Source organism: Humulus lupulus, chromosome 5 (genome assembly GCF_963169125.1).
Source record: "Humulus lupulus chromosome 5, drHumLupu1.1, whole genome shotgun sequence".
Lineage (NCBI taxonomy): Eukaryota > Viridiplantae > Streptophyta > Magnoliopsida > Rosales > Cannabaceae > Humulus > Humulus lupulus.
This window is the reverse complement of record NC_084797.1, coordinates 61,050,598-61,064,176: the sequence shown is the minus strand read 5'-3', so window position 1 is coordinate 61,064,176 and position 13,579 is coordinate 61,050,598.

The following is a 13,579-nucleotide window of genomic DNA, read 5'->3' as shown; positions in this document are numbered from 1 at the left end:
TGGAATGCTTGCTCGCAGTGTTCTGTCCACTCAAACTTTTTATTCCCCCTAAGTAGATTGAAGAATGGGACGCACTTGTCTGTTGATTTTGAAATGAATCTACTTAGGGCTGCGATTCTTCCGGTTAAACTTTGTACATCTTTGATCCTTTCTGGCGACTTCATGTCGATCAGGGCCTTTATCTTGTCGGGGTTGGCCTCGATTCCTCTTGAATTTACGATAAACCCAAAAACCTTCCCTGATCCGACTCCAAAGGAACACTTGAGGGGATTTAATTTCATTTGGTACTTGTTTAACACATTAAAGCACTCTTGTAAATCCCTCACATGCCCTTCTGCTTTCTTAGATTTTACCAGCATGTCATCCACATATACCTCCATGTTTACACCGATTTGCTCCTTGAACATGTGGTTGACTAGCCGTTGGTAAGTCGCACCTACGTTTTTCAGTCCGAAGGGCATTACTCTATAGCAATACAAGCCCGTATCGGTCCGAAAACTGGTGTGATCCTCATCAGGGGGATGCATGCTAATCTGGTTATAGCCCGAATATGCATCCATGAATGAAAGGATCTCGTGCCCTGCAGTAGCATCGACCAGCTGGTCGATCCTTGGTAGTGGGAAGCAGTCTTTTGGGCAGGCTTTATTGAGGTCTGTAAAATCCACACAGGTCTGCCACTTGTCGTTAGGCTTGGGGACCAGCACCGGATTGGAGACCCACGACGGATAAAAAGCCACCCTTATGAATCCATTCTCCTTTAGCCTTTCGACTTCTTCTTTTAAGGCTCGTGATCTGTCTTTATCGAGCAGCCTTCTTTTTTGTTGCACGGGTGGAAAGGTCTTGTCTATATTCAGGACATGGCTGATTACTGTAGGATCTATCCCAACCATGTCTTTATGCGACCAGGCAAAAACTTCCTGGTTCTCTCGCAAGAATTCCACCAGTGCGTGCTTCGTGGTAGGCTCTAAGTTTTTCCCAACCTTTACGACTCTGGTTGGGTCTTCTTTGTCGAGTTGGACCTCCTCCAGGTCCTCGACGGGTCCAACATTTTCTTCAAAATCCCCAAAGCGAGGATCCAAATTTCCATCCTCGCTTTGGGAAACACCCTATTTGGTGACTTCATCACCTGATTGGGCTTGCGTATCAACTGCCATCTGCAATCTATCTGGGGCAGTGCTCCTTGACGTTTCGCTTTTCGCCTTTGTGATCGAGGCGTTGTAGCACTCCCTGGCTTCTCTTTGGTTTCCCAAAACACGTCCTACCCCCGCGTCTGTTGGGAACTTCATGGCTAGGTGCCACATAGAGATGACGGCCCGTAGATCAACTAGTATGGGCCTTCCAATAACGGCGTTGTATGCCGAAGGACAATTGACCACTACAAAAGTCGCGAGTAATGTCCTTGTTGCAGGCGCTGTACCTGTCATTACTGGGAGTTTGATCATTCCAGCTGGGGCGAGTCCTTCTCCAGAGAAGCCATATATCGTTTGATTGCAGGGCTCCAAGTCTTGTACGGACAATTTCATGCGTTCCAGTGTTGACTTATACAGGATGTTCACTGAACTTACTGTATCGACCAGTACTCTCTTCACCATCATATTGGCCATCTGGATATCCACGACCAGCGGATCGGAATGTGGGAACCGGACGTGTTGAGCATCGCCATCAGAGAAGGTTATCTCACCTTCCTCTGACCGAGCCTTTTTCGGTGCACGGTCCTCCACAGTCATCATGTCGATGTCTTGGTCGTGGCGCAGAGTCCGAGCATATCATTCTCTGGCCTTTCCGCTATTTCCCGCGAGGTGCGGGCCTCCACAGATGGTTAAGAGTGTTCCAGCCACGGGGGCAGGCTGTAATGGTGGCGAGCGTTGGCGTGTGGACGCCTGCTCGTTGCCACCTGGAGCTTCTCGTTGGGAATTTCCCGAGGCCCGTACGTATCTTCTCAAGTGTCCTTGTCTAATAAGGAACTCGATTTCGTCTTTTAACTGGTTGCATTCATTATTGTCATGCCCGTAGTCGTTATGGTAACGACAGAACTTGGTAGTGTCTCTTTTCGAAATGTCCTTCCGAATGGGTCCAGGTTTCTTGTAAGGCACACTGGAGCTTGTGGCCTGGTAAACCTCTCCCCGAGACTCAACGAGGGCAGTGTAGTTAGTGAACCGAGGCTCATAACGATTTCCCTTAGCTCGTTTGTTATCGGAGGTGGAAGGTTCGTTATACGGCCGTTTTCCACCATTCTTGCCATTACCGTTGCCGTTCCCATTGCCTTTGCCGTTGCCATTAGGTTTGGAACCGTTGGCAGCTTTGGCGGGTTCGGCAACCTTCTTACCCTTGTTAGAGGGTTTTCCATCATCAGCAATGGCTTCTTCGAGCTTGATGTAGAGGTCAGCTCGGTCTAAGAATTCTTGGGTAGTTCTCACTCCTTCTTTTCAGAGAATTTTCCAGAGGGAAGAGCAACGTTTAACCCCTGCGGTAATGGCCATCATCTTGCCTTCGTCTCCTACTGTTTTTGCTCCAGCCGCCGCTCGCATAAAGCGCTGGACGTAATCCTTCACTGACTCCCCGTCCTGCTGGCGAATTTCGACTAGGTGGTTTGCTTCGGTTGGGTGCACGCGACCAGCATAGAATTGTCCGTAGAACTCCCGTACGAACATTTCCCAAGAAACAATGCTCGCGGGAGGGAACTTGAAGAACCACTTCTGCGCAGCTTCAGAAAGTGTTGCAGGGAAGATCCTGCACCGAGCGTCTTCGGACACTTTCTGAATGTCCATCTGAATTTCAAACTTATTGATGTACGAGACTGGGTCTCCATAACCGTCAAAGTTTGGAAGCGTAGGCATCTTGAATTTGCTGGGAGTTTCGGCGTGAGCTATCCTTTGTACGAAAGGAGTGCCTTTCCTTCTATCGTGGTCGATGTATGAAGTCCTTCCCCCGACCAGTTGCTGCATAGCCTGGTTGAGGGCGTCTATCTGGGCCTGCACTGCGGTAGGAATCGCTATGGCCTCTATTACCGGAGGGACGTTCTCGCCGTGTTTCTCACGACGATCATTGAGTACATCTCTCAGGTCCTCTTCTCTTCTCCGCTGCTCGCTACCCCCGAGCCGGTTGAAGACATTATTTTGTCTGGGCTGCCCCCCAGCATCCTTTCTATTTGGTTGGTCATCTTGAGGTACCTGGCTCCTGCCTTTACCTCTTTCTCCATTCCTCCAACCGGCATTTCCTTTGCTTGAGTCGGCCTCATTGTATCCGTGCCCATCTCTGAACCTCGACTGGCTATGGTGAGATCGATTGTTCCCTCGATGTCCGTTCCTGGCTGAACCATCCCAAGCGTTAGAGGGTGGCCTGCGCTGGTCGTGGTGTCCTCGTGCATCATCGTGCCGTGGGGGGCCCCGGACCGCAAAGCCTAACTCTGAGTCTCTCCTGTTGCCAGGAGGGTACTGACCTCTGTTCGGTAGGTTCGACCCATCATCCCTACGGCGTCTAGGGCTGCGAGGCTGATGCTCGGCCCTATTCTGCCTCTGTTGCGGGGGATTACCCTGAGAAGCTTAGGATGGTGGCTGTGCCTCAGGATCCTGTGGGACATCGTCATGGGGCATCTGAGGCTGCTCGGGCCTTTGCGGACTCGAAGGCTGGATCGGTGGGCTCGGATTAGGACCTCTCTGGGGTGGCCCATTCACCGGTTGGTCAAGCTGCAAGGCAGGTGCAGTCTGATTTCTGGCCAATAGCAAGGCTGCCTCAAGGACTGCCATGGCTTCGTTCTGGCGGCGGTCCACCTCCGCCTGCCTTTCGCTCAATTCCGCACGCTGCCGTTCAATCTCCTGCTGCTGCCACGCCATAACTTCAGCGACAGTCTCCTGACTGGCTCTCAGACTAGCTAGCTCTTCCTGCAACGCACCCAGGGTACTCTTTAGCGTTGCATCATCCATTTCCTCCTCCTCAAAGTCTAGTTGTGGCTCATTCTCCACCATGCTTGCAGGAGGAGGAGGAGGTGGCGGGTTTGACGGTGCAGCGGCAGCCGCCTGTCCAGTTTTCTTTCCAGCTTTCGCCATTAGTTTTCTCAACAACGATAAATCAAGCTCTCAATGAAAGCACCAGAATGTTGACCCAAGATTTGGCCAACTGACACGGAGTCAAAATATGCTTGATATGAATGACAGAGATGAGAAGAACGTAATGAAAAAAGTAAATAAGACACAATATTTTATAGTGGTTCGGCCCCAGGATCTGGTAATGACCTACGTCCACTTAGAATGATATTGATATAAAAACCAGAAGAGTGATCAAAGAACTAGGGTTCAATGAGTTTCACCACTTTCTCAAGAACAATACAGTATTCCTAGCATAATTACTATAATCTATCACGTATCAAAAGCCAAAAGTCCCTTCCCTTGAGCTATCTCTTGCTATTTATAGGCTCAAGGGGGATTACAAAAGATTGTTACAGATATTCTTTCCTGAATAATCGGATACTCAGGAGATTGTGTGAGATAAATTCGGGATTCATAAAGATCTTCCCATAAATGTCGCCTTGTACACGGAACTATCGACCAGACTGGTCGCGGGTAAGACATGCTTACACTGCTTCTAATGTGTCCTTTGGTCGATACTCTAGCAGAACGTTTCCAGGTGTCAGCCACATGTCCAGGGATTACTTTCCACGTCACCAATGCTAATTTTATGGATAACAAGCAGTATAATTCGACCTCCTAGCTGCACCTAATCCAACCTTAGCTCCAAACTCCTTCAATTCAAATCTTTAAACAAAGCAAGGGAGAGAAAGAGAGAGAAAAAATGAGGGAGAAAGAGAGAGAGTACTCTTTGGGTTTCTTTAGGTTCTGAGGGGTTCCAAGTGACTAAGTCACTACCCTGGCACAAAGACCCCATGGGCAATATCGTCTTTTGCCACACTTCCCGCTAATCTCAATTAATGCCTAATTATTCCCGTTACTTTTAATATCCTCAAATAATCACTAATTAATTTCCCAGTACCCGAAAAATTACGGTAATGTACTAAATTACCAAAATACCCCTAGGCTCACCCCGAGCCAGGTATTTAACCTCGTTATGACCAAACCACTAACTTGCACCCTAGGATCGTCTTATGCTAAATAACCCCAACACATCCACATAATAATGTGGTCTCAATCATATAACACATATATGTATTCAAATATGCCATCAACGGGTCAAAATTACGAAAATTCCCTTCTAATAAGAAATGGGCCCACATGCATTCTTAATACACCTAAACATGCAATTATAGTCATATTATAATATAACTCACATAATTCATATAATCATGCATATAATCGCAATGCACATAATATTCAATTATTTCCCTCTTGGCCCCTTAATCAAGGCACTAAGCCTTATTAGAAAAATTGAGATGTTACAATTATCCCCTCCTTACAGGAATTTCGTCCTCAAAATTTTACCTAAACAACTCGGGATACTAATCCCACATGTTGGACTCTAATTCCCAGGTTGCCTCCTCGACCTTGTTGTTCCTCCATAATACCTTAACCAAAGGTATGGTTTTATTCCTCAGGACCTTGTCCTTCCTGTCCAATATCTGGACTGGTTGTTCTTCATAAGAAAGATCTGCTTGCAGCTCCATATCTTCATAACTAAATACATGAGTCACATCTAATACATATTTTCAAAGCATCAAAATATGAAACACATTGTGTACGGCTGACAATGCCAGAGGTAACACCAATCTATAGGCACTTGACCGACCCTCTCTAGGATCTAAAAAGGTCCTAGAACTCTAGGGCTCAACTTGCCCTTCTTTCCAAATCTAGGGCTCAACTATAGGGTTCACCACTTTCAATGGTGAAACACTAAGGAAGACATAGTCTCCCACTTAGAACTCCACGTTACTGCGCTTCAGATCTGAATAACTTTTCTATCTACTCTGAGACGTGGGCATCCGAGCTCTGATCTTCTCAATAGCCTCATTGGTCCTCTACAATTCCTCAAGACCCAAGTATTTCCTTTCTCATGTCTCATACCAATGAATGGGTGATCTACATTTCCTACCATACAACATCTCATAAAGAGCTACTCAAATGGTCGACTAATAGTTGTTATTGTAGGAAAACTCTATCAAAGTAAAATACATACTCTAGGACCCTTCAAAGTTCGGCACACATGCTCACAGCATGTCCTCTAATATCTATGTCATCTCTTATCAAGTCAAATTTAATAGTCTCAAATAATATATTTAATTATCAATTAGAAATATCAAATTTGCTAGGTCAATTTAGTGATATATACATATAATAAGAATTTGGGAATAAAAGATAATCTTTAGGCAAATTTATAAATATTTATAAATTGGTGTCAGTATAAATAAATAATATTAAATCCAGTTTCAAATTATAATTAGTTAATTTTAGTAAGGATTTAATTAATTAATTAATAGATAAATCTATAAAATAATTTTGAATTTAGGCCCAATTGAGATTTAAATTCAAAACAAAGAGATTAGGCCCAAGTCCATTTGTGGGAGCCCAAGGCTTTGATTTTTGTTTATTATTTTAATTAATTTAAATAAATCTCGTTAAGTTGCCTATATAAGGAATGTTATGTCTAGGGTTTTCATAAGCGAGTCCCATCTAATCCTTTCTTGGCCATTCATTCTCTTGTTCTTCCCTTTCTAATTCTATCTCATGTTTTGAGAACTTGCCCACTCTTTGTTAGACTTGATTTAGAGATAGACTAGGAAGACTTTGGCATAATTTAAGCGGATTAGCTTCTTGGCAATACCTTGCTACCACCAGGAGTTGACGTAGTTTTTCGGCAATAGGGGATTAAGAAATTCGACAATAGAGAGATTAGGCTTTTGGTAAACCAAATGTATGAGAAATAACGAAAAGTAAGTACACGAAGCACTCACATAATTTTACGTGGTTAAGTGGTTAAAATCCACCTAGTCCACGAGCCACTCTTATAGATATGTTTAGGTCTCTTAAGGAAATTGTTTATGACAATTTCAGCAGTGTTTTTGCATACAGAAAGTCAATTCCTTTTTCTGTCCATTCCCCTTGTATTTATAGGTTGTTCTCATGGACAATTTTGGGTAACCATAGATTAATATGGTAACTTAAAAATTCGGGTAACTTCCCATTTACATATATACATGATTGCCTATTAAATTTTTATCCGTTATATCAGGTAATAAATGCATAATAAAATTTGGCCTTTATGAGGCACGTGAAGAATCTCCGAGTCTTTTGGGATCATTCACTGTGCGACATAACTAGCCTTATGCGAGCTTAACACATTCTTCGAGCTAGGTGTTATATGACTAACCTGAACTGACACGGGTCACGTTCAGAGTTTCATGAAGGTGATCCGGGCGATGCGTTTCTCGAACTAAGTTATTGGCGCAAGAAGTGATATGGAGACTATCTGGTTGTCGTAGGTTGTCAAGTTGAATCAAGCTATTCACTCCAAAGTTAATGATATACTATCTATTATTTCATCATACGCATGGCTGCAAGCTATACCTCGTGTTGAGTACTTTAGCTCATATTTTTGGGGTGCAACATTTCCCCCCCTAAGCTTCTGCTCGTGCATAACGTTACTTCTGACACACAGTAGAGGCTTCCCAGCTTCTGTCTTGAGAAAATGTGCCCACCCACTCACTCGAGTATGAGACACGTTTATGTCTGTAATAGGCACCTGTTAGGGTTTCGAGTACTATGATAGGTATCTTTCAACTTTTTGTTGCCGCTTGGTTTATTTAATTCAGGCCCTTGGTTCTCAAACTGTTCTAATCGTGTGGCCTAGATTGGTTACCGAAGTTTACGTGTCAATAGGAAAACCAAGCCTGAGCCTTACCACCTTTGCATTCTATATTTTCCCATATTCTTTCTTTTCAAAACACTCTAAGCTCTCTGCATTCCCTTGTTTCCCAGGAACTTTCAGACTCCCATCTCAGATTCTTCTAGCATTTCCTGTTCTTCCCTTACCATTTTCATTTCGTCCACCAAGAAACCAAATTGTAAGTATTTCTATAACTAGTTTAAATTTCATTTTCCAATAAGTTTCACGAAATTTTCTAGTATTTTTTTTACTTGTTTTTGTCTGGTACGAGTTTAGTTTAGGTTTTATATGTGGCCAAAAATAATAGCATTATGAACGACTAGTGTTGACGGTGAGAACTCGTCAACGATATAGGATCAAAAAAATCAAACTGTGTTGTAAAAAATATGTAGGAAAAAGATAGAAAGAACTTGAAGGAGAAAAATGCAGAACTACAATGGAACAAAAATCATATATTCCTTAATTGTCTGAGCATACAAAGAATTTCCGAATCCCTAGCCTGAGGGGTCGAAGCCAATTTATAGATGGGCTCTATTGGCCCCTGATACAAGGTGGTCCCTAGGGACAAGATCGTATGTAGGTACTGTAACGACCCAAATTTTGCTAATAAGGCTTAGGGCCTTGATTAGCGTGCCTGGAGGGCAATAAGTGATTTAATATTATAATATGTGAATTTGTATGAATATGTGATTAGAGATGCATGTTTAGGTGAATTAAATATGCATGTGGGCCCCGTTTGGTTGTTAGGGGTATGTTTGTAATTTTAGCCGATGAGGGCATAAATGTGATAATTGTAATAATTGTGATATATCTGTGTTGTACGATCTGAGACAGTCCTAAGGAGTTGTTAGCTTGAAAGTCACAACGGGGTCGAAAATCCGACTCGGGGCAAGTAGAGGGGTATTTCGGGTATTAGATATTTTATGGGGTTATCAGGTTATGGAAATAAAATATTTGGAGATATATTTGAAGATAGAATGTTTATGAGGGAATATTGGGGAAATTTACCATTTTTCCCTCGGGGACATTTTTGGTACCCCGAGCCTTGAGGTAACCTTAGAGACCAAGTAAATAAAACAAAACAAAAGAAATACCCAAAAACTTGGAGAAAGCAACCCAAAACCTTCTCTTTCTCTCTCTCTCTCTCTCATTATTCTCTCTAAGCCAAACCAAGGGAAAAGCTAGGAATTAAGCAAGGATTTGAGCTCTTGACTTGGGGATCAACTCAGCATCACTTTGAGGATTCAAGCAGAGGCTAAGGTGCATCAACTATGATTTTAGCTAATTAATTCAGTGGTTATTGACAGGTTTTCTTAGTTCTTTTGAGGTGTTGAGGTTGAAGATTTAATGTTGGGTTTAATGAGTTTTGAAGCTAGAGTTTTTTAGGTTTTGCTGCTGGAATCAAAGTGGAATTTCTGAGATGAATAGATTAAGTTTTTAGAATGATTTTAGGGGTAATTGGTTTGGTTTTCATGGTAAAAATGGTGAGATTTTCTGGGCTCGAGGGGTCGGGCCCCGGCGCTGTTCTTGTTGACCCGCGGCCCCTTAGAACACCTGGGCGCCTGAAAGTGGAGGCGCGCCGCGGTGCCCTACAGGCAGGGCCACAGCGCGTGTGGATACAATGAGGCAGGGCCTCTAGTTGAGCTGGGGGTCGCGGCATGGGTTCTTAGGGCGACGACGCTTAGTGCATTTTTGGGCTTTAAGTTGGTTTTAGGCTCGGGAATCCAATAGTTAAGGCTAGGGATGGATTTTATCACCCTGATTGATAGAATTCAATGTTATGGAGACTAGAATTATGACCCAAAGCTGTTTAACGAATTAGAACTTGATGGATGAATATTGTTGGTGCGTTGTGTCTAGGGTTTCAGCGAGGCTCGGACTAGGGGACTGTGCCCCGGACACAGGAGGATGATCGAACATGTACGCTTGCTGTCAGTGAAAAGCTCGACTCAGGGTTGGTTGGTAATAATTGACTTATATGTTTGAATATGTGCTTAAATGCCTTGTTTGCCCGCTTATTTCATATAGAGCATGATGAATCAGTTAACATATGCATGATGCCAAGGCATGGCCCGTTGTGTTTTATATGTTGTCTGTATGTTATGTGGACTATTGTTTATGGTTGACTGGTATGATTTGGGAGGTGGTTTTGGATGTTGTTATCATGACTGATGAGCAGCGTCATTGATTGCAGGCATATTTGTTGAGATGCGTCGAAAATCATCTAGACTCCGCGGTAGTAGGGCCGAGGATGACAACTAGGGTCAGGACCCTCCACCTGCCCCACAGAATTGGCAACAAATGTTTGCTGAAATGGAAGCAAGATTGCAATAAACAGAGGAAGAACTTCGACAGTTGAGCCAACCAGCCCCTCCACATGTCACTGGGTTGCCATTTCAGCAGGTTGTGGCACCAGTGCCGGTTCAATCTGTTGTGTAGAACAGGTGGGGACCTTTATATGAGAGGTGAAGAAAGCAACATCCTCCCATATTTGAGGGTGGACCATACCCACTGCGGGCAGAGCAGTGGATGAACATGATTTCCTCTATTCTTGATTTGAGGGGAACGAGAGGGTAGCCTGTGCTAGCTACATGTTCAGAGAGGATGCCTGCATCTAGTGGGATGTAGTAGTTCAGAGGAGGAATGTGACAGTTATGACCTGGGAAGAGTTCTAAAACATCTTCAACGAGAAGTACTACAGTGTTGCATTTCGAACTGCGAAGGTTGACTAGTTCATCAACCTGACATAGAATCGGTTGACCGTTATAGAGTATGCTCTGAAATTTTACCGATTGGAGAAGTTTGCGCCAGATTTAGTTCCGACAGATGTGGCAAGAAGAGACAGATTTGTACGGGGACTGAACGTTGTGATCGCCCGTGATGTGAAGATCACTTTGGATCTAGAGACTACTACCTATGCTCAGGTTGTGGACAAGGCTCTTACAGCTGAGGGGGCCGAGGATCAGATTTGGAGAAAGAGTGTTGTTAGGCACGATGCCAGGAGGGCAGTGCCTCCTTTTATTGGATCTAGTCGGGGTAGTGGCTCCAGTGAGCAGAAGAGGAAGGCCCCAGATTCCTTTGTTCCTCCTAGTTTGGATAGGAGGGCACGGGGTGCTTCTAGTGGCTATTAGGGCGGAAGTGACAACTGGAGAAGTTTTCCAGAGTGTCCCCAGTGTAGATGATGGCATCAGGGTGAGTGTAGGATTAGGGCCTGCTTTGTCTGTGGGAGTGCCAATCATTTGAAGAAGGACTGCCCACAAGCCAGGAAAGAGGAGCCGAAGCAGGGTGACAGTCTCGCTCTTGCCAGAGTGTTTACCTTGATTCAGACTGAGGAGGAGGCTAGCCCCTCGGTTGTGACATGTCAGATTTCTAGTGCTGGGTTTTCTTATACTGCATTGATTGATTCGGGAGCTACTCATTCGTTTGTATCTGCTAGAGTGATAGATCAGTTGTGTAGACCTAGTGGTTTGTATGCTAGGGGTTTTCAGAATTTTTTACCAACTTGGGAACTGGTAGTCTCTAGGAGATGGATTAGAGCTTAGCCAGTAGAGGTAGATGGTAGGGAGTTGTCTGTTGATCTGATTGAGCTTGTGAAGGATGACTTCGATATGATCCTAGTGATGGATTGGTTATCAAAGTATGGGGCGACGATTGACTGCAAGCGCAGGATGGTGACTTTTGAGCCAGAAGGGGAGGTACCCTTTGTATTTGTGGGAACAGTTAGTGGACCGCGAATACCTATGATTTCAGCACTGAAGGCTAGAGACCTGATGCAGGAAGGTTGCATGGGATTCCTAGCGAATGTTATGGGTACCTCTAGGGTTGTGTCGGTTGGACCGAGGGAGACCAAGTTGGTGTGTGAGTTTCCAGCATTATTTCCAGTATATCTGCCAGGGCTGCCGCCGCAGCAGGAGAATGATTTGTTATAGAGTGGGTATCAGGGGTGAAGCCAGTATCTAGGACACCTTATAGAATATCTCTGGTAGAGTTGGAGTTGAAGATTCATTTGCAGAAGTTACTGGATTTGGGGTTTATCAGACCAAGTTTCTCGCCATGGGGTGCTCCAGTAATGTTTGTCAAGAAGAAGGATGGATTTCTTAGGATGTGTATTGACTATAAAGAGTTGTACAAGTTGACCATTAAGAACAAGTATCCACTGCCTAGGATAGACAATTTATTTGACCAGCTACAGGGAAGGACAGTGTTTTCCAAGATTGATCTTTGGTCGGGTTATCACCAGTTAAGGATCAAAGAGGAGGACATACCAAAGACCTCTTTCAGCACAAGGTATGGACACTATGAATTTCTGGTTATGTCTTTTGGATTAACCAATGCCCCAACAACTTTTATGGACATGATGAATAAGGTTTTCAAGGACTATTTAAATAAGTTTGTGATTGTGTTCATTGACGACATTCTGGTGTACTCTCAGTCAGAGACAGAGCATAAGTAGCATTTACGTTTGGTATTGCAGCGATTAAGAGAGCATAAGTTATATGCCAAGTTTAGCAAGTGCAAGTTCTGGTTACCACAAGTTACGTTTCTAGGCCATATCGTCAGTAAGGAGGGGATTCTAGTTGACCCAAGTAAGATTGAAGCAGTGAGAGATTGGCGTAGACCGAGCACTGTTCCTGAAGTTAGGACTATTCTTGGATTGGCAGGGTATTATCGGCGGTTTACGTGAGGGGTTCTCCAAGATAGCTACGCCGTTGATGAAATTGACAAGGAAGAAGACTATGTATGTTTGGATAGACAAATGGGAGAACAGTTTTAAGGAGTTGAAGAGGCGACTGATCACCACGCCAGTGTTGCATCTACAAACAGATAATGAGAAGTTTGTGGTTTATTATGATGCTTCCAGACAGGGTTTACGGTGTGTGCTAATGCAAGCTGGTAAGGTGATAGCTTACGCATCGAGACAGGTAAAGGAGTATGACCAAAGATATCCCACACATGATTTGGAGTTGGTCGCGGTGGTATTCACATTTAAGATTTGGAGACATTATCTATATGGTGAGAAATGCGACATATACACCAACCATAAGAGTTTGAAGTACTTCTTTACTTTGAAGGATCTGAATATGCGCCAGAGATGGTGGCTGGAGTTGGTTAAGGATTATGATTGTGATATCCTATACCATCCTGGGAAGGCTAATTAGGTTGCCGATGCATTGAGTCGGAAAGGCCCAGGACAGTTGTTTAGTTCGAGAAAGATATCCGATAAGCTAGTGGAGGAGATGACTATAGCGGGTATAGAGTTGGTGGTTGGTTGGTTAGCCAACATCACTCTTCAGGCTACGCTCCTTGAGAGGATGAAGGAGGCACAGGGGAAAGATTCCCAGTTGAAGGGTCACAGGGAAAATGTCTTAGTCGGAGCGGCTAAGGGTTTCTCTATCTCGGAGATGGGGTTACTGAAGTACAAGGGTCAGATCTGTGTTCCGATGGATTCTGATATCCGACGAGAGATCTTGGATGAATCGCATACCACTCTGTATTCCTTACATCCAGGTACTATGAAGATGTACCAAGAACTGAGAGCTTTGTATTGGTGGTCGGGCATGAAGGGGAATGTGGTGGATTACGTGGCCAAGTGATTAATTTGCTAGCATGTCAAGGCTGAACATCAGAGGCCAGCAGGGTTGCTACAGCCTCTAGGGATTCCAGAGTGGAAGTGGGAAGATATCGCCTTGGACTTCGTGGTTGGTTTGCCAAAGACCGTGGGACAGGATGACTCGGTGTGGGTGATTGT